Source organism: Episyrphus balteatus, chromosome 4 (assembly GCF_945859705.1).
Source record: "Episyrphus balteatus chromosome 4, idEpiBalt1.1, whole genome shotgun sequence".
NCBI lineage: Eukaryota > Metazoa > Arthropoda > Insecta > Diptera > Syrphidae > Episyrphus > Episyrphus balteatus.
In genome coordinates this window covers 66,481,997-66,503,296 of record NC_079137.1, presented here as the reverse complement: position 1 = coordinate 66,503,296, position 21,300 = coordinate 66,481,997, and the positions used below count along the sequence as shown (strand labels likewise).

At 27.6% G+C, this 21,300-nt stretch overlaps 1 protein-coding gene across 6 annotated transcripts in view; it reads right to left on the bottom strand.

The window, feature by feature from the left end:
• LOC129918264 (protein phosphatase Slingshot) overlaps nucleotides 1–9,586 on the bottom strand; it is a 72,081-nt gene extending 62,495 nt beyond the window's left edge. For 4 of the 6 annotated variants that reach the window (XM_055998701.1, XM_055998703.1, XM_055998704.1 and 1 more), the window contains exon 1: nucleotides 8,622–9,585. The gene's annotated coding sequence lies outside the window, so the exon portion shown is untranslated. Of the gene's footprint in view, nucleotides 1–8,621 lie in introns of all 6 variants that reach the window. The other 2 variants (XM_055998698.1, XM_055998699.1) reach the window with 1 other exon arrangement.
• Between the last annotated feature and the right edge of the window lie 11,714 nt (nucleotides 9,587–21,300).

Sequence of the window (21,300 nt, the reverse complement as noted above, 5' to 3'; positions counted from 1 at the left end):
AAATGGAAACAAATTATTTGTTAGCCTTTGTATACAAAAAGACAAGAAGTAATTGATGGGAAAGTCAAAGGATATGCCTGCTATTTATTTTGATATTCAAGGTTCATTTAGAATAAGTTTCTGCTTGGAGTAAATTCATGGAAAAACTTTTCAAAATGGACAAGGAATGCGTTAGGGAGTTTGTTTTTCTTCTTCTTATTTTCAGAGTTCATACTTAATGGAACTAAATTTGTAAGATTTTGATATAGGAAGAAAAAGTTTTTGAAAGAAGTTTTTTTTAAAAAAGAAGTTATTTAAGACTTTCAACAGTATAGAATTGTGATGCTTTCAATGAGTCCATTAGAATGATTTGGTTTGTTGATTGTGTCCTGAGTGATGTTTAGTATACAAAATTTGTAAATTGAAGAAGTTTTCTTTAGAATCAGGAATGGTTTTGGCTTTAGGATTGTTTAAACTAATTAATTTAAATTTCTGTAATATAAGGTGTATGATGGTGGTTTTTGGTTTTTTGTCTCCAGTTGGTACGCTAAGAGCGTACAAACAAAAAATGTTTGATGAAAAATTTCCCCCTGCACTGTAAAATACCTACATAGAATTCTGAGTATGTTGAAGTTTCTCAGAGAGATGAAAATAACGGATATGAAATTCAATACAGCTCGATTTTTGCATTTTTGAAAAGTCCTACGTCAAAAGTACCCTAGTCAGTTGTTATAGATTACGTGGATTATTTATTGCAAGTCAAAATATTTTACATTAAAGAAAAAAGTTATTTCAACTGAAAAATATTTGCATTGAAAGTAAAATTTTTATTTCTAGTAACAAAATTTTGCATTAAATAAAAAAAATTATTTCAAATACCTAGAAAATTTTAAATATTGCAAAAAAAAAATAATGCATTAAATATTTTGTTTTTAACCCTCTGTCGGCACACGGGTGCGAATTTGGCAGGATAAAAATAAAAAAATTACGATTTTTCAAAAAAGTGGTCACAAAAAAGTCTCTTTATAAGGGTGAAAATATTTTTTTTTTTGGAATTGTGAATACAATATTCGAATTCTTCGGAATATTCTACATCAATTTCATACTTGATTCTCTATAAAATATTGTGTCCGAAAAAAGTTCTAGCGACACCAAAAAGTATAAACCAAATTCGCACCCGTGTGTCTATCACGTCACAAAAAAGAGGTGTGCCTACAGAGGGTTAATATTCGTCAAATTGTTTACAATTTTGGATATTTGACCATACATTAACCCTCTGTCGGCACACGGGTGACAATTTGGCAGGACAAAAATAAAATCTGGTCACAAAAAACTGTCTTTATAAGGGTGAAAGTACATTTTTCTGGAATTGTGAATACAATATTCGGATTCCTCGGAAAATTGATTCTCTATAAAATAGTGAGACCGAAAAAGGTTCTAGCGACATGAAAAAGTATAAACCAAATTCGCAAAAAAGAGAGGGTTAGGTTCAACATTATAGTTGTAATAGCTAATGTATGGCCAAATATAAAAAATTGTAAGAAATTACATAAATATTAAAAAAAAAAAATAAATGCACACATTTTGAATTGACTTATTTTTTCAATGCGAATATTTTTTTATTTGCAATAAAATTTTTTATAATGCAAAATATTTTTGCTTGCAATACAAATTTTATTTTCAATTCAAATATTTTTCAGTTGCAATAACATTTTTTTCTAAGCAAAATATTTTTACTTGAAATAAATATTGCAATATGCAAAGATTTTTTTTTTTTGCTCCAAATTCTCGTTTTGGTATTCTATAACTTACCTCAAATGTCTGGAAAAATCTTATGTCCGCATGTCTTGGCATCTGGATCTATATAATAATTCAATAGACTAGGGGGCTTTGTTGATGAAAAAATTGTTGGGGCACAAGCCAAGGAAAATTTTCTAAATGGCAATTATGAAAAATCAAAAAAAAATATTAAGAATTTTGATGCCTGCTACATTGCATTTCAACTTTAAAATTTTCAACACTATAATGCAAGTTGAAAGTAAGAAATTTCAAAACTTTGTTAACACTCTGGTTCAACTGTTGGAATAATGAATTGATATTTTTTGAAGACTTTAAAAATAGAGTAAATTTTAAAAGTTTTCCCCAAATTTATCTTACAATCTTTTTCAAAGTATTTTTTGTTAAAGTTTCTTGTATTTATCTTTTTTGTGAATTTCGAAGAAAACTTAATTTTACATGAAAACTTACTTAATACCAAAACTTGTTCATTCAAACATGCTTAGAGCTTAAGTTCCAAGAATAATATTTATTAAGTGAATTCCTTAAACTTTATAGTTTACTGAAAAAAGAAAACATTTTAAACAATTTTTTGATTAACAGAAATATTTTTCTAAGAAATTAAGTTGTCTTTCTTATCTTCACACAATATATTCATAAGGGATTTATATTCTTCGAGTAAAAGTAGGTACTCAAAGTGTATTTATATTATTTTTTTTTTTTTCAGTAATTGCGTCATAACAGAAAAAGAACAACGTATCATTTTTTGGCTATTAGGCAAATTTGTTACCTTTGTTTCAAGTACCTCAAGAGTTGGGTGCAAAATTACGGTCAGCAAGAAATACTATAATAATGTCCTGATAACTATCGCCAAAATCATATACAAGCTTCTACTGTTTTAGTATGATTGTTATCACTGAAGTGACATGAAAACAATTTTCATTGATATACCAAAACGTAAGCAATATTTGTGTTACTACCACTCAAAAATAATTGCCTTCCCTTTTTTACATACCAAACCAAAATTGTATTAAATGCATTTTTTCCACCCAACACACCTTGCGTGTGTATACTCAAAATTGGGTCACTTCCAAAAGTATTTTTTTTTTTCAAATTTATTTGTTCAAAGAATATCCTTGAAGTTTCGCTATGTCATTCAATATTTTTCGTAAAATCCCCCTCAGTGGGTGGATAGTTTTTTTTTTGTTATTGCATTCAATATTATCAAGTTCATCCTTGAGAAAATATCCTTACTTCATCTTCAAAGTAAAAAGAATATAAAAATATACCTTTCGTCTTTCATTTTTCCATTCCCTCCACATATACCTGATTAGAAACTAGTTCATAGGCTGTATCAAAAAAAAATTTTTCTACGTTTACAACAATACCAAGTTTATTCTCCTTGAACTTACAGAAAATACAATAGGCAAGCTCATTATTTTACAATATGCTCCTCCGAAAACATTGAGAAAATATGTGGAAAAAGGAGGAAAGAGAAAAAAAGATCCTTTTTCACAGATTAAACACAAGAATTCTATTTAAAATATTTATTAATTCTCTATCGTCGTCGACGTGTCGTCGTCCTCGTTGTCGTCATTGTCGTCATCGTCACCATATCCTGAAGACCTAAAGAGCACTTTAAAACACCCCACCATCCATATTATACCTTACTCTCGAACCCTTTATCCATCATTAATTCTTATTATAAGAACTTAAACACTCTCTGGCCTGATGTATATATATATATATGTATACACTTTTACAAAAACTAATTATAACACCACTTAAACATTTATGCGAATCATCTGCTAACCGTACTTTGGCCTTCTTATAACCTAGCAGAGAGCCAAAGGCGCTTTTGCGAGAAAATTCGATGTCCTGCAAAATAACGAATCGACAATAATTTTACATGAAAAATGAGAACAATTGACTCAGCAGGACATAAAGTTAAATAGTTTGTCTCAAATTCTTGTGTGTGTTTAAAGGGTTTTTTGTTTATTTTCTAATTAATTTACTTGCAAGTTTATTTTATCGTATTGAAAAATATAGGTAACTAATTTTGTACATGCTGACATTTGACATATTTTATTTTTAGTTAGTAGAATATCCTTTTTTTTTGTTTGTTTTTAAGTTTGGTCATCAGAAAATGCAAAAAACAATGACTCTTCATGTGGAAAAATGAGGACGAAACCCTTTTTTACATAGAATAAATTTGATACGAAGAATGTGTGCATACTTTGGGTTGGCATGGTTTACTTAATCAGCAGATATTTAATATGAGGATAAAATTTGATGAAAATAAAATACACAGACACACAAGAGTACACGGAAGAAATTTTCAAGATACTTTTTAAACTGCCTATTTTACGAGATACAAGTTTAGAGTTAACAATTAAATTCTGTTTATTTTATATTATAGAATTCTATAAATTTGTAAACCAGCTGTAATTATTAAAAAAAAAAGCAGGTACCTGAATTACCTTAATCCTTAAGAATTACAAATTAATTAACTCAAGTTGAAACCGTTTTCATGATGAATAAACATAAAAATACCTTTTAATATATTTTTATTATATAATTAAATATCAAACCAATAATTTATTTCAATTATATTTGCACTCTTCCACTGCTCCACTGAGTAAGCAATCAATTATAAAATTGAATGCATCTGCGTCTATATGTATACAATTAATTACTTATATTTATATTTATCTGAAGAAATGAAAAGTGCTGATTAATTCACAGTGTGGTTATTATTTTTAATTTTTTTTTATTTTTTACCGTGATAACGTTTTATAAATTGTTGAACACTGGCTGCATTCACAAAAAAGCATGACTCATCCTCACGTTACACCTGAGTTTGTTAGCAGTGTGGTATATATTGCAATTTAATCTTAAAGGCCAAGTCATATGACGCCAAATCGAACTTAAGACAGCCATACGTATGTATGTTGAGTTAGCAGATTAGGGGTCTAAATCCCAAAATAACCCAGTACTCTTCTTTTTGCTTACAAACAATTTTCAATTTTTTATGACGTTATTACTTCAAATTACCGTCCGTAAACCGACTTTACAGACTACCAATGTTTTTAATGCAAAATCATTGACAGATCATTTTGTGTTTAAACTAATACTGAAGAAAATTCGATTTATATGAAATGTTATTGGAAAAATATAATTTGAAAAACCATAATGGCCAAAGGAATGGTTTTAGACTCTTATTACTATTCAATGCTCAGTTTTTATAAAAATTCTGTGCTTAAAAGATCAAATAACTGATGACTGAAAAATTAAAAAAATTTTTAATTTAGCCGATTTTAAAATTTTTGGGTCACAAAAAAAAGAAAACGATTTTTCGTAATATATTTCTTACCAATGGTCGTTTTCTTAAATAAATTAAGTATAGTCTTAAAAAACAAAACAAGTCATACTTTTTTTTAGTATATACAAATTAGGCTTTTATGTGAAAGAAACTTTTAAAAAACGGTTGCTGTATGGTATTATGAAATCTAAACAATTTTTACTTCAAAAAAAGTAGGTGAGTTACAGTGAAAATTGAAAATATTTAACCAATTTTTTTCGTTATTGTATACTTGCAATAGTTGTTAAAACCATAATGATGATTCTCAAAGTAATTAACTTGAATAAAAAGTGTTTACGTGAATATCAGTGAATATCAAAATACCTTTGAACATACATTTACCTATTGTAATTAAATGCCAAACTAAACCAATAATTCTCTTTACAATTATATGTATTTGCACTTCCGCTACTCTACTGAGTAAGCAATTAATTTTTAAATTGCATGTGCATGTGCTGTGCATTAGGGTGTGTCACTTTTGTATGGCCGAATAAAGTAGGTACCTTAATTTTGCAATGTAATAGTGGTCAAAAGTTTTATTAGGGTCTAAGGTTTAATAATATGTAAAAAAATTTATATTATCGTTCGTCTTTGGCTCGCTGAAATCGGTTGAAGTTGTTAGGAAAAAGACGATTTTATATGAAAATATGATTTTTTTTCTTCGTATATTATTTCGTAGCTTTTTTACTAAGTGTTAAATTCGAACAAATATAAGCTTAAAAGTTTTTTCTTATAAAGATATAATATATTTGTTTTTGTATTCAAACGGCGCAAATAAACAAAAACATATATTTCAAAAATCTTTAAAAATTCAAATTTCTTCGATTTCTTCCTATATTTTGAGCGAGCCAAAGATATTAATTAAAAAGAAAATTGTAAACGCAGGATTTATTTTTGATAAGTAATGCAACTTTTAAAAGCTATTACATTTGAAAATTCCATACTTTAGCATTTTGACACACCCTAATGTGCATATGTATGTATACATATAAATGTAAATAAGAATATTTTTCAATACATGTATTTATCTGAAAAGCTATTATTAATTTATTAATAACACTTTTCTGCCGATCCTGCATTAAAAGTCTAGTTTTACAAATTTTCAACTAATTTTAGAATTTTACCCTGTCTTAGAAAGAACATATTCAGTTCCATGTATAAAGCATGTGGTTTGGCTAAAAAAAAATAGACTTTCTTCATTTGCATTTATTCGACTTCAGCTTCGAAAGATATTATAAATTTAATAGTTTTGAAATTTTGAAACTCATATACATACAGTTAATCCCAAAATTGACCGTACACCATCAAGAAAACTACTGTTTTCCATTTTTTAACAGTGAAAATGCAATGTTTTTGGTAACTTGTTTTCAATTTCTTTTATGTTATTTACATAAACTAAAGAAAAAACTATTAAAAACAATAAACAAGGCTGAATAACAATTAAAAAACTCAAAAATTGTTTAAATACATGTCACAAAAGATAAACAAAAAAAAAGTTAAAATGTGGTAACTTTTTTAAAATTTAATATTTTGTAGGGCCACCTTTAGCCTCTATTACAGCCTGCAAGATCCAAGTTTTTTTTGTGAAGGAGGGGGGGATATTTTCCCAAATTTCTGTGACCTTCGCTTTTAATTGGTTTTTGTTGCTTGGGTCGCAGTTTTTGAGCCTTCGCTTAATTTCTTCCCACCAATGTTTAATCGGATTGATGTCCGGTGATTGAGATGGGGTCTTAAGCTGATTTCGGGCATTATATAACACCCATTCCTTTATGAAAATGAATGTCCAGAAATTTCCACAGCCATATAGACCCCCATAACATAACACTTATTTTTATATGAGTGTACGCTCAATTTTGGAACTAACTGTAGGTACATATATACTTATTAATTTCCAGATCTAAACTTTTTTTTATTAAAAGCAATTGAAATTTTTTTAAAACACTTTCAACCCACACACAAATGGATGGGAATTTTATATGAAATTTCTGTTTTTGGTTGAAATCGTTGAAAAATTTTTCCTTGTTATAATATAGTTTTTGAAAAAAAAAAAAAAAAAATTAGCCAACATCACCAAAAGCTCAATTTGAACAAGGTAAGTTAGACTTTGAAAGAAGAAAAACTGTTCATACACACACTGTTACAAATAATATTAAAATAAATTAGCATACAACCAAAAAATATGTTTAATTTTGTTGACCAGTATTTTAGTAAAAATATCTATTTCCTGACATAAAGATTAAAACCTGTCAAAAAGTACTGCAGTGAATTTACTTTGGGTAAATTACTTGCTCTTATTAATTGTACAGAAAGATTACAACTGCCAAGTTCTTCAAATGTCTTAAAAAGTTTTTGCAGAATGGAACAAATAATTGTGACAAAATCATAAACAACAAAAAAATTGGTGACTCATTTCGCTTCTCGGTACAATTCAACAAACGTAATAATTGACATTTCTACTAATTTTCAATGCAATTGCAAATGTTGACTTATTTTCACTAACATTGCCAATTTAAAAAAAAAAACTAAAAACAACTACTGACCGAAAAAAAATAAGTTTTTAAATTGTTTTTACCTGTTTTACAATGTTTGAATCTGTGCTTCTTTTTCAAACGAGGATCTCATTTCTTCAAAAAATGAATTTTCATTTCTTTTACGTATCACAAAGTATTTTTCATCATCTCTAACAAAACACGTGCCTGTCTACAATTAAAAGCTTCTCATTTGTTTCTTTATTTCCTCTCTTTTTTTTCTAGTCTCAAAGGTTTGCTTGAGGTGAAATTTTGATTTAATACAATCAATCAACACAACCAAAAAAAACCTACCCAACTGCGTTTCATAATATAAACAATTTGTTTAGCCAATCCCCATTGCCGTGTTTAGTACGTTGAACTCTAAAAAAAGAAAATAAATTGCACCCAGTTAAAGTAAATAGACGTCAATCCTAAATAAATACGAACAAAATAGAAACCTACGCATTTTCAGTTAAAACAGAGGTTTAACCAACTTTCTTCCGAGATCAACCCCCCAAAATGAAATGAAAATTAATTCACAAAGTCACGCGAAATAAATGCAGGTTTAACATAAAAAAAAATCCCATCATACAGGTACTTCCTGTAAAAGAAGTGTTTGAGTTGTTGAGGGTAGCAAAAAAACTTTTACAAAAATGGGCAAAAGTGTAACGCAATTTGACACTCCAAATTAAAAGGTGTGTGACTTAAAAAATTGTGTCGACATGGAAATTGTTTTTTTTTTTTTTTCTGAAATTAACGAATAAAAGCACTCACACACGAGTAAGTAAGTTGTAAAAAAGAAAAACAGACCGAAACTATCACCATAATTTAAATTGACGTTTTTTGCGCTACACCATTACATGTGACACGTTTTATTGTCATTACTGAAAAATTTAAAAGCCTTTTTCAGTTAAGGACACATGCAAAGCCTAACCAACATGACATTTTTTAAATGAATAAGGACTAATTAAGTAATTTTTTGTACTCTGACTTACCATGGGCTGGACTATCACCTTTTTTTCCCGCTCCTTCAGAATATCCTTTTCGAAAAATGTCCTTTTTTTTCTTCTTTGTTTTTATCACAACAACCCAATGACGACAATGTCTTCTTTTAAAGATTCTTTTTCTTAAACAAACTTAAACACAAACACACACATATTCGCACACACACAGGACTTTCGCACTTCCTTCGAGAAGTGCTTTCTTTTTGCACTTTTATTTATATTTATTTATTTTTTTTTTTTTTGTTTATTTTTTTGAATTTTTTTTAGAATATTAAAAAAAAAGTCCTCTTCCTCTATTTTGCATACACAAAAGCCTCAGTAGAAGAAGAAAAAAAAAATCATACATACGTTATATCACACATTTCCCGTTTTTTTTTGTTGTTGTTGTTGTATAGCTGCAGCAGAAGAATCAAGCAAGAATATACGGCAGGCAGGACGTTCGGTCGGTTGGTCGTTTAGTTGGTTTTGGTTGTTGTTGTTTTATATGGTCGGTGGTGGTTTGGTGCTACCAGACGACAACGACACACATCGTAAATTGAGTGGGTTATCAGAGGTTGTAAAAAAGAGATAGACGTAGACCGATAAAATTGAACCGATTTTTATTATATTTTATTATTTGTTTATTACTGCCGTCAATTTTAAGAAGGACCAAGTAGTTTTTTGTTGCAAATCCCAAGGATATTTTACTGTTGCAGACATTATTGTCACCTTTTTTTTTCCTTAAGGATTCGATACACCCGCAATGAAAATCGCCTTCGAATTTAAGCGAGCAGAGAAAAAAAAATTAAAAAAAAAAACAAAAACAAAAAAAATTAAAGAGGAAACAAGAGTTTACAAGTAGAAACAAAGGAAATAACAACAAATTTAATCGAAGAGAATTTATAAATTGTAGGCAGCTGCTGGGCTCTAGACCGTAAGCGGACCGAGTTGGAAAAAGACTGAATTTGGATTTTCTCCGTGACGATGGATACAAGGATTTTTATACCTTCTGTTGTTGTTTTTTTTCTTGTACACGTTTTTTGTGCTTTGGTATTTTCACTCGGTTTTGGTAAGTGAATGCGCCTACAATTTTATCGAAGAGATTTTGGCTGGAAAAAACACAAAAGTATGTACATACTTTTATAGTTTTTTTCTACCGAGCAAATGTGTGTACTATGTTATGTGGGTGAGTGTGTAGGGGGAGAGAGAGAGAGGGCGGTGCTATAGAGTGAATCCTGTTGAAAAGTTGTGTTTTTTATTTCATTAAAGAGAAGGAGTTAGAGAAAGCTTTTATACAGAAGTGTTGTCGTGGTAGTAGTTTCTTTATTCATAAGAAAATAAGAATTTTTGGTTCACTGTGGCGTATACGTATTTTTTTTTTTAATTGCGAGAAAAAATATTGGTTTCTAGTTTTTAGAATATTTTGTTAATTAATATTACAGTGGATCATTGCAGTTTGGTAAAATTGTACTTAAATTCAATGCTTTAAAGTCTAAAAGTAAAAGTCTTCAACGTTTTGCATAGACTGCGTTTAGAAGAAAAGTAAAAAGAAAATATCTACGAGTATGTTATTTTCTGTAGCATAGATAGTGTCAGTTAAAATTGTTTTCTTATTTATGTTGTTAGTAAGAAACATTTAAAAAAATTTTTTTTCAGAAAACCGACTAAGCATTAACTAGAAAAAATAAAAATGATACTATATGTCTGAAACCATTATAGGCGTTTATGAGAAAAAATTACTAGCTAAACAATATTGTATGGAACCAAACTAACAAACGGACGCATAGACTTACATACAGTTTGAATGATTAAAAATAAGTGCGACGAAAATTACCTTTCTCGGCTTTCACATCATGTCAGTTTTGATTGAAAGGACTAGAATTTTGAATTGCCATAGACTAAACAGTCCTTTTCTACGATCAAAAGCTATAATCCACTTAAGCAATTTGCATATTAGTTGAAAGATCAATATTTTTCTGAAAATTTGTTACCAAGTACTTAATGGTTTTTTAATTTTGTACATACAAAATGCCATTTTTTACACAATAAATTTCTATCCTGCATTCAGAGATTCAAAATATAAAAAAATAAACCACAAAAAGCTGATTTCTAGTGGGTCACTATGTCGTATACGTACTTTTTCTCGAGTCTATTTAGCAAAAATTTACTTAATCTTTTTTTTACAATGAAACATCAGTTTTAAGTCTTTATTTTTAAAACTATGATCAGAAATAATTATACAAAATCACACATTTCTTATCCAAATTAATCTTCACCTTATCATAACTGTTACTGTCAAGAGTAAATAATTTGGTGATATCAAGTACATATGTATATATATTTTTTTAAAGACGTGAATAGTCAACCAATGCTGTGATGTATTTGCTACATAACAAACAAATTCTTCTCATTTCAACGATGCTCACTCACCACTGCTAAAATTGCCAAATCAAAAAATTTAATGCCAAAATTTTATAATGTATAGTCAAATATGAGTCAAAAAATTCGGAAATTAAATCACGAACACGAAAATATTTTTTAAGTAAAAAACGATAATATATTCACCGCAAAGTTCATAAGTTATAAAATGATATATTTTTTTTTTTATTTCCTCCATAAGTAACGTCGAAATGCATCCAGATTTTATTTAATACAGTAGTAAGGTGCAAATAAAAAAACTTCGTTTGTTTTTTATTTGATTTTAAAAAATTTATTTGGAATTATTATTGGAAAAAACACCGAAGGTCAAAAAATTTCAAATGCATAAATTTATAATTCCAAAATTCACAAAATCAAAAATTCTGAATTGTTAAAGTTCAACAATTTCAGAAAACTGAACTTAAAAAATCATCATATCAAAATAACGAAATTTAAAAACGTCAATATTGGAAATTTCCACTTTATAGATTTTGAAAGTCTTCGAAATCTAGATTTTTGTTCTGAAACACTGAAAGTAAGAATCCCGAATAATCAAGGCTGATATTGATACAAGAGTTTTAGCTTCTGTAAAGCATGCAATTGCAAAAGAAAAAAAAGTAAAATCTTTAAAAATTTAATCTCATGAAAAGAAATTATAAGCTCTAAAGATGTAATGAAGCTCTTTATATTGGGAAGACTATAATCGGAGCTAAAAGCTTAAAAATGCTGCCACCAAACTTCTACAAAAAAATAAATATATATTAACAATTTTTTTTATAATTTTTTTGTATCTTATTCAAATTTATTATTTTTTTTTTTTGTTTACAGAAATTACTTTACTATTGAGCAGCTTGCTCCTATAAAAAATGATTTTGAAAGGAAAACCAACGTAGTATTACAGAGTTTAGTTTGTTCCTCAGGTATGATAGTAAGCAATAATTCGAATAACCTATGAAATGTTAAACAAATGAGATATTCAAAAAGAAATCTTACAATAAGTAGGTTTTAGATTAATAATAACTTTGTTTTACAAACTTGTAGTTGAGCTAATTTTACTAAAAATTGTCCACTGACCTTTTAAGAATTACATCATTCCAAAATTTCTCAATTTTTTTTTTGTTTTTAGGAAAATCGCATACTCTTTTGATTTATATGATGAATTCTAAGCGATGAATAAAGAATAATTCAAGAAAATGGAAAACTAAATGCGTTTCGCCCAGGTACAATAGTTGGGCTAGTAAGTTAGATGCTGTTTAGTTTTCTAAGACGCAAAATTTTTGGAAGATATTTATCGACTCTAATGCACTATTCCCTATATTGAAACAATGTTATAAAAAAATCAACATTGTTTCCTCTCCTCTCTTTATTTTAAAAGTTTAGAACATAAAATTTAAAACTCTTTATTTACTTCGCCCAACGACAAAACACATTTTACTTTGAATAAAACTACCACGGCAATACAGCAAGCATCATACAATCTCACTTAACAAAAAAGCTCTCTTCTGTAATGAATTTTAATGTTCATTTGATTCACAAGAATATAAATTCATCCCCAGGGATAAATATGTATGGAACGCAAATCCACTTTCAGAATTCCCAAGTTAATGTTTACACTAGCATTTCTGCTAGATAAAAGCATTAACGTGTTTGCCGCTCAGATTCGTGTTGATTTTTTTTTCCTTCTTTTTTGATTGCATACAACAAACTTGTGAGTGAGTGCATTGTGTGCCTCACCCATTTTAATTACACAACATGCATGTCTGAAAGTAATTAAATGTACAAATCATTATTAAAATTTTGTTTAGAATATATCCTCGATGTGTACTTTTAAGTTAAATTAACAGAAAAAAAGAGGTAATGAACTATAATTTTTTATCGTCACAGTGGAATTCATAAAATGTATATGAGCATGAATCTCATCCCTCGCAGTTGGAAGGCCAATGGCTGAAAAGCTGACGTACATTGAGAAGAAATAAAATAAAACATAAATAAATCAAGAAGGAACCCCGCCGAAGGATACACACATAATAACACAGTCAGACCAAACTAATGGTTTACATTTCCGAGCTCTATTGTTATATAACAGCTGTTTTGCAAAAGAAAATGATTTCCGTTACGAGAGACACATGCGCTCTTTAAAGAGTAATAATTATTATTTTCTCTTAAAAAGAGAATAATAAGAGTTTATATTTTTAAAAGACACCCTATTGTCCCTATTTGACAAGCGTTCTGCGTTCCTCTTACATCGGATGTGCTTTTAATTTATACAAACAAAAATAAGGATTCTTATTTATAGGATCTAAAGGAGATCTCTTGTTGTTGTTGTATCTGTGTATACTTTGTATACCTATAAATAACATTTTATTTCCTGTTGTTTCATTCTTATTGCATTTTTTTTTTTTTTTTTAAAGTCCTCTTTGAATTCTTTTTCGTCCTTTTTTATGTCCATGTCTTTGAGTATATTAAATGATGAAAGTAGATATAGTTTGGCCCATAAGGATGCTTCTTCCTCAAAATAAAAGTGCATCGTATGCAATGAGAAAAATAACAGAAATACCTCTTTTACGAGTATAGTGGGAGAGTTAAAAAAAGCACACTTTTATGTTACGTATACGCCCAAGTGAACTACTGATATTTTATTTCATTTAATATTTGTATGTATTTTAGTTTGTTTGTTTTATTTGAATTCTTACTTGATTAAAATTGTAGGTATGCAAAGTTTTATTTACATTTATCGTATTTATTTGCATTAATATTATAAACTTGAATTTCTGGAAAAGTCAAACATTTTAGTGAGCTTAAAACATTTTTTGTACTGAAAATGTGTTTTTTTTCATTAAAATTTGTTTGAAAATTCAGAAGAGAAATGAGAATTGAATTAGGAATGTACTTTAAAATAAAAGAAGAAAAAAAAATATATATATGGAAGATTGCACTTTAAAGTTATGTCAAAGTGAGTTTCTATGAAAGTTGTTTTTTTTTTTTTTATTTTAAAACTTTTGATGGCAAGAGATATGAAATTGAGTTATCTAATAAAATATTGTTGGGAAGTTTAAATTGCAAAGGAATACTATTTTTTTGAGGATATTTCAAATGCAAAAGGAATAGAAATGGGAAATTGTGTAGGAGATTTTTAGTTCCTCTGAGAATTGTTTGTTTGACGTTGTTTTTGGAATAGATGAATATTTTGTACCCCAAAATAGACTAGCTATGTTTCGTAATCATAAAGAAGGATTTTTTTCTGACAATTTACCATATTTTCCTCAATTTTAATTTTTAAAACTCATCAGAAGTTCACTTTTTTCTTTTTTTTTTCTGTTGCATCTTCAAAATCAATGGAAAATTTGGCACCAATAAGAGAAGGATAAAAATAATTCATTTAAAAATAATTGGATATTCATGATTTATTTTAAAAATTAATTATTTCATGATAAGAAAATAATTTCTTTTGAAGGTTGTGGTAAAAGTTTCAATGAATTGATTTAAAAAAAAGGACTCGGATAGCTGCACATGCAAAATCATTCAAGTTAAAAAAAGAAATTCAAGGAGTTCTTTAAAATTATTTTTAATGAATTATGTTTTTTTATCAGTCCGTTGAAAGAAATTCATGAAAAAAGTATCTATTTTAGAATTTTTTAATAAAAATTTGGTAAATAAAACAAAAAGAAAATAAAACAGGAAAAAGACTTCTTAAATGAGTATTGAGCTCCAAGAAAGTATTTAAGGAAAAATAAATAGTTCGATTGGTTCACTTAGTATAGATAATTTTAAAAATCTTTGTTTTCGAAAACTGTAGCAAACTTTTTTAAATAGTTTTTTTTTTCAAATAAAAATTGTTATTTTTAAGAAATTATTATTTGATACACACAGACAAAATTTTAAAAATTTGATTGCCTATTAAAATTATCTTAAAATTACCCAAAATCGTTGAATCCATTTAAAAAAAATCTATTTTATAATTTTTTTTTAACAAATAACAAATTCAGTTAGTATACAATTTTTTAGCTTCTAAAATATTAATCAATACCGAAATAAAAAAATAAAACAAAAAGTCTTGTCATCCAAAAATTCATTTTTCAATAAATAAAAACAAAATCAAAATAAAATTTTTGTCTATCCAAAAATAATATTTTAAGGAAATGTCGTTTTAATTTGTTATTAACATTGAAGGATCAGTTTTTAAGCAAATTAAACTTTTTTAAAATTGGTGTATGAAAGGAACTGTAATTTTTGGTTTCTTAAAATTGATTCCAAAAATATCTCTCGATTATATCTTAAAAAAAAGCTTAAGGCCAAGTTTGAAGTAAATCGATCAATCCGATGAGGTTGTACACTGTCTTAGAGACAAGAGAACGGGTCATTTTATTGTTTTCAAAATTTCTATATTTGTATCAAAGATTCTGATTCAAAGGACATAGAACAATAAATACAGGGAAGAAGCCTTTTGAAAACCAGCCCGAGTATTCTTGATTGTTCTAAGTCCCATAATATAGCGACGATATGACACATGTTTTCAAGGTATTTTTTGATGCTGAATCTAATGACATAAAAATAAAGTCAATACAATTGCTCTAAGAAAAGTTATTGCTGATTTAAAACAAGGGTGCTTGTTTTTTTACTTCAACAGGTAAAATATAACCAAAACCCATGTGAAAAACATGCTGATGAAGTTTTAAAATAAAGCAGGGACAAAGGATTCATAAAGTTCTTAAAATTATTTTTGGTGAAAGGGTGTTTTTTTGATAGGTTAAGTTGTGTGTGAGAAAGGTATCATAACAGCTTACTTAAATTTTACTAAGTTTTAAAACTTGGTGAAAAAGTTTTGGTTGGTATAAGAATTAAGAATCTATAAAAAGTCCAAAATTATCTTGAGTGAAAGGGTGTTTTTTTTAAGAAATGATAAAATTCGTAATTAGTACCTCAAAAACTGGAAAAAAATTGTTACACCAATAAAAATTAGTAAAAATGTTGCATTTATAACAGAAACCAAGAACCCAAAAAGTCTATACAAATATTTTAGGTTAAAGGGTTTTTTTTTTGGGAAAATAGGGAAAATCCGCGATAAGTCCAATAAAATCAATGGTATAAAAGGTACCCTCACGAAATTCAATAAATATGTTCTCTTTCTAATGGGGATTACGAATAAAAGAAAATATGGGTATACTTGAAAAAGTGTGCAATACTAGAGTAGTACTAGTGGTACCCTATTGAAATTCACGAATTATGTTACTTTTGAGATAAGAAATAAGACTCTAAAGTGTCTATAAAAATTTCATGGTTAAAAGGGTGTGCTTTTGAGTGAAAACAAAAATTATGGATCACCCTAATGAAATTTGTTGAAAACGTTGAATTTGGGATAGAAAGCAAGAATAAGGAGTTTTTATAAAAAAAATTGCTTGAAAGGGTGTTTTTTCGAAGAGACAGTAAAATCTGTAATTGGCACCCAACTTTATTTTATAGACTTTTTTGTCCTTGGTTCTTATCCCAAAAGCAAACTTTTTGCCAAGTTTCATGAGTGTAACAATTTTTTTTTCTTGATTTTATGTACTATTTTACCTGTACTATAAGCAGTTTGAATCAAGAATAAAACCAAAACAAACTAATGTAATAAACAATCATTCAAATTTGTTCATTATTTTCTTCTTTGTTAAAATTTTTGCAACTAATTATTGACTCAATTATTTTCTAAATATACCTCTCATTAGCAATCAAATGTTAAGAAAATTATTATCCTCAAGACAGGGGGCAAAAATTCCAACGAAATAAGAAAAAAAAAGTTTATAAAACAAAAATCTCTTTTCAACGCTCCCTCCTTATTTTCTACAACAACGTCATTCTCAAATGCCAACCATTAACAAAAATTATTGTTAAACACAAAAAAAAGAAAATAACAAAAATTAGACAAAAAATAAACATCTCTTTATTGTTATGTATATATGACTGAATTAATGTCTGACGATGTCTCTTCCTACGCCTTCCTGGTAAATTAAAATATTTCGACGTCATCAACTATTCCAAAAAAAAAAACTAAAATTAATTATGAACATAATGCGATTTGATATTTTGTTTTGACTTTCAAAAATAAAAAAGGAATAATTCGTTTGATTAAAACATTTTCTTTTATGCATGGAAAATATTTAAAAATAAATTTAAATCAACACAAATATTTTATCTAAAGTAAGTTGTTCTTAAAAAACACTTAAAGAATATTTATTAGACAGTATTTATTTTCGTAAAGGAAGAAGGAATATGTGTTTTGGAAAAACAAGCAAACCAAATTTCATACTAAGGACATTTTTATTGATGGCTACCGCTACCTTAGGCAAACAAAAGCAGGCACCACCACTTCCGGTGTGGAGTGGCTTGTTTATTTTATGCCATTAAAACCAACTCTGATATTTGTTTTCGAAAAGAACAAAAAAAAAAAAAATAATGTTGTAGGTTAGGTATATATGAACACAGTCAGTCAGACACAAACAAGAAAAATGAAATTATAGACGGAGGAGGTCAGAAATATGTGTTTTTGTTTTTTTTGTGTTTTTTTCTTATTATTATTTTATTTTCTATGTCTATGTCTCTGAATGGGAATGCGACGGTATTTTGGCTAATGGCCAACATTTGAATTTAATAGAAAAGAATTTACTTCTCAATTATTTTAACCAGAATTTTCGAATTCTAAAAGAAAATAAAATCTGAACCATAATTTAAATTAATATTTACTTGTTTGTTTTGATTTTATGGCGTTTACTTAAATACAAAATCTTTTGCTTTGCTCTAAGCTACTATTTATAATACAATCCATTTAATTTTTATAGCAGTTTTTAATGACTTAAAAAACTCTTTCCTTTTAAATGTTTTTTTTTTAATCAGTTTTTAAATTTAATATTCTTAATATGGCAGACAAACCTGATATTAACCCTTTATATGGGAAGACCGTGTGTTCTAAAATTAACCACCTGTAAGCACTAGCCTTTAATAAATTATAAAACACATATTTTTTAAAAAGTTAATATTTTCATTGTTTAGTCATATATTTTGACATTAAGAGACCAAAATAAAAAGTGTTTATATCAGTTTTCAGGTACAGAAATTTGAAAATTCAAAGAACAAACTATTAAATATTTACTTTTAGGCATTTTCTAAAAAATCCAAAAAGAAGACCCTGTAAGAGTGAAAAACTATGTTTTTCGAATTTCTTACTTTTGTAGGCATTGGTACATTTTTTCACATATAGAAACATATCAGTAACTTTAATATTAAAAATTTTTTTGGAAAAAATTCAACAAACAATTATTTTTGGATTTTTACATGCAAACAAATTTTTTTTTGACATGATAAAGAGAGACAGCAGCTGCATCACACAACCTGTTTTCTTATAATTTATGACTTTTCAGACAACCAATGTTTTTCGAAAAATCGTATTTTTGAAAATAGGTTGACAAATTTTTGTTGAATATTGTTTTTTGAGTGTTGATCAATATTTTGATAAAAATGACTTTTAATTAAAAAAAAAAAAATGTTTTAAAAATTTTTTCTTCATCTTTCTAAATGGACTTCAAAATCATTTAAAACACATTGTTTAAAATCGTTATAAAATCAAATTTATTGTATTTTTAAGTTACGAAACTATGAAATTATGAATTTCTTTAAAAAATCAAAATAAAATAGCTAACATGTCCTTATTTCTCTCTTTTGTAAACAAATGATCTGCCATTAAATTAAAAATATGTCAAGGTTAATAAGGTACTATACCTACATAATTCTTCAGTATTCGGGCCAATGTTTTGATAGATTTAAAATAAAGTACTTCTTTTAAATTTTGATTTTAGGACAATTTCAATTCTAAAAGATTATCATTAAATGACTTCTTTTGTCCATCCATTATTTTTGTTATATTTCCCACAGCTTTCGAACAAAAACATTTTGTAAAATTAAACGTCAAAAGTACATTTCCTCCAAAAAATTGGTATTTTTCAAATTATACAGTGTATTTGAAGAACCTCTTTAAAACATCATTGACTACCCATTAATTTGTCCTTACTCTATTTTACAACTGTCATACTCCTAAAATCGATACATTATTTTTTTTTTTTCTAAAGATGGTCAAAACAAAATTTAAATGTTGGCAAAATAAAAAAAAATTGCCACATTTTTTCGGCCAAGTTAACACTTCTCATGCAATTTTTAACACGAAAAATTAAAAAAAAAAAACAGTTTAAATTATTTCCTGTAAAAAAATACTTTTTCAAAAACTATTATCATTTATCATTAAAACAATTTTTATTTAATGATAAAAGCAAATTAATATGTTTTTCTGACCTTAAAAGATGTATATCACGATTAACATTTTTTTTTTTTTTTTCAAAAGTCTTCTTTCCAACTCACTCGTTCTAGCCTTTTGTTCGTTGGTATCTTATCCAAAAAACATATAATATTGTTGAAACATATTGATTTCGACTGAAATGAAGAGTTTTGTGTTTGGCGGATTTTTGGAGGATTTGGTGGAAATTTGGGTCTCGTCCTGAAGACCCAAACGTGAGTTTTTATGAAACCATTCTATCAAACTTGTTCTACAAAACACCTTTTTTTACCAGGTTTTCTGTATAGCAGCACCATAATTATAGGAAAGTTTGAATAACATAAAACAAAACAAGAGATAGAAAGAAAATTCGGATTTTGGCAGTGGAAGAACAGTATCAGTATCTTTTATCTTCAATTTTATATATGTATAATAAGCCCATAAGTGTCAAAGTGACATAACCCACTTTTTTTTAAAACTATTCGTTTTGTTTTCTACATCTCTCACGATATTTGTATTAAATTTATAAAAATATATTTTATTAAACTCATTTTAGGTAGGCAGGTACATGGCAAAACAGTTTTTTTTTTTTTACATTTATTAACATTGTTTTATTTAAAAAAAAAAAAAACATAAAAAAATAACATAATAAACTTTAAACTAACACTCCAAATTGTTTGATATTGGGCACGTTCATTAAATATTAAGAACTAGATATTTAAGTAACATCATTTTCTGAACGGAAATTTGAGCAAATTGTCAAAATTAGTTTGGATACGCCATTATTGTCAAATTTCGAAATTTACTTGAGAATTTTAGAGATCGCATGGGGCAGACACCAAATTTCACTGCACTTTAATAAATAAATAATATTAATTATAACCAATACAAGACTTTTTACTCGTTTTTCACATAAATTCAGCTACCCTAATTTTGTAATTAAAAACAATCAGCTGTCATGTTGACAAAAACAACTTTCGTATTTTTGTAGGGAAAAATTTCTTGCCTAACTTTCCATTCAGCTTTCCAACAAAATTACCTAAATTGGAATTATTATTCTTTCTGAACCTGCTTTATGAGTTTTGATTTTCACAACCAATCTTACCAAATTAAAATACTCGAAGTTGAACTGTCATGTATTCAATATTTTTCGAAACTCAATTCTAATACAAACCCTTCAGTTCTATTGATGACCTGATGCAATAAATTTTCTATTTTACCCACTGTTGTTGTCGTTTGTTTTTTCTGATGTCTTTCTCAATTTTTTGTTTTGAATTTGTTTTTTTTTTTTTGACAGCGCTCAAAATTTACAATTAGTCGCTTTGATTTCAAGGATTCTCGTTATAACGAACATTTTTATTTTTTTATGCAATATCCATTGCACCACATGGGAATGACCGTCCGTCCAACCAGCCATCAGGCACTTACATACATTTAAGGACCAACAATTCATGAAAGGCTATATATTTATTGCACATATACATACATACATTTCGTTTCCGGCCACCATCATCTAACCGGTAAGTCGCTCTGCTGCGGTGGCACACGCTATCACACAGAAAACATTTTCAATTTCACTGCCGAAAATTCATCGTACTCGTTCTATCTAAATTGGCCATTCAATCTCGAATATAGAACATCGCCTGTCATTGAAGGCCAACCTCAAAAAACATCCATCACATAATAAAGTGTGCGATCATGTTTCATAGACTTGCTCAGTTTTTCATAATTTTTTTCATAAGTAAATTAACATAACTTTAACTTTGTTTTAAAAAAAAAAATGATATAAAGTATAAAAATTGAATTAACAAAATTAATTAAAAATCATAAAAATTAAAAATAAATGAAATTTTATTTCATATTTTCATATTTCAAAAATATACTAAAAAAATCTTAATTTTTATAACATTTTGATTTGGAATTAAAATTCCAGATTCCACACCATAAAGATTCCATTAAAGTTTAATTTCCTCG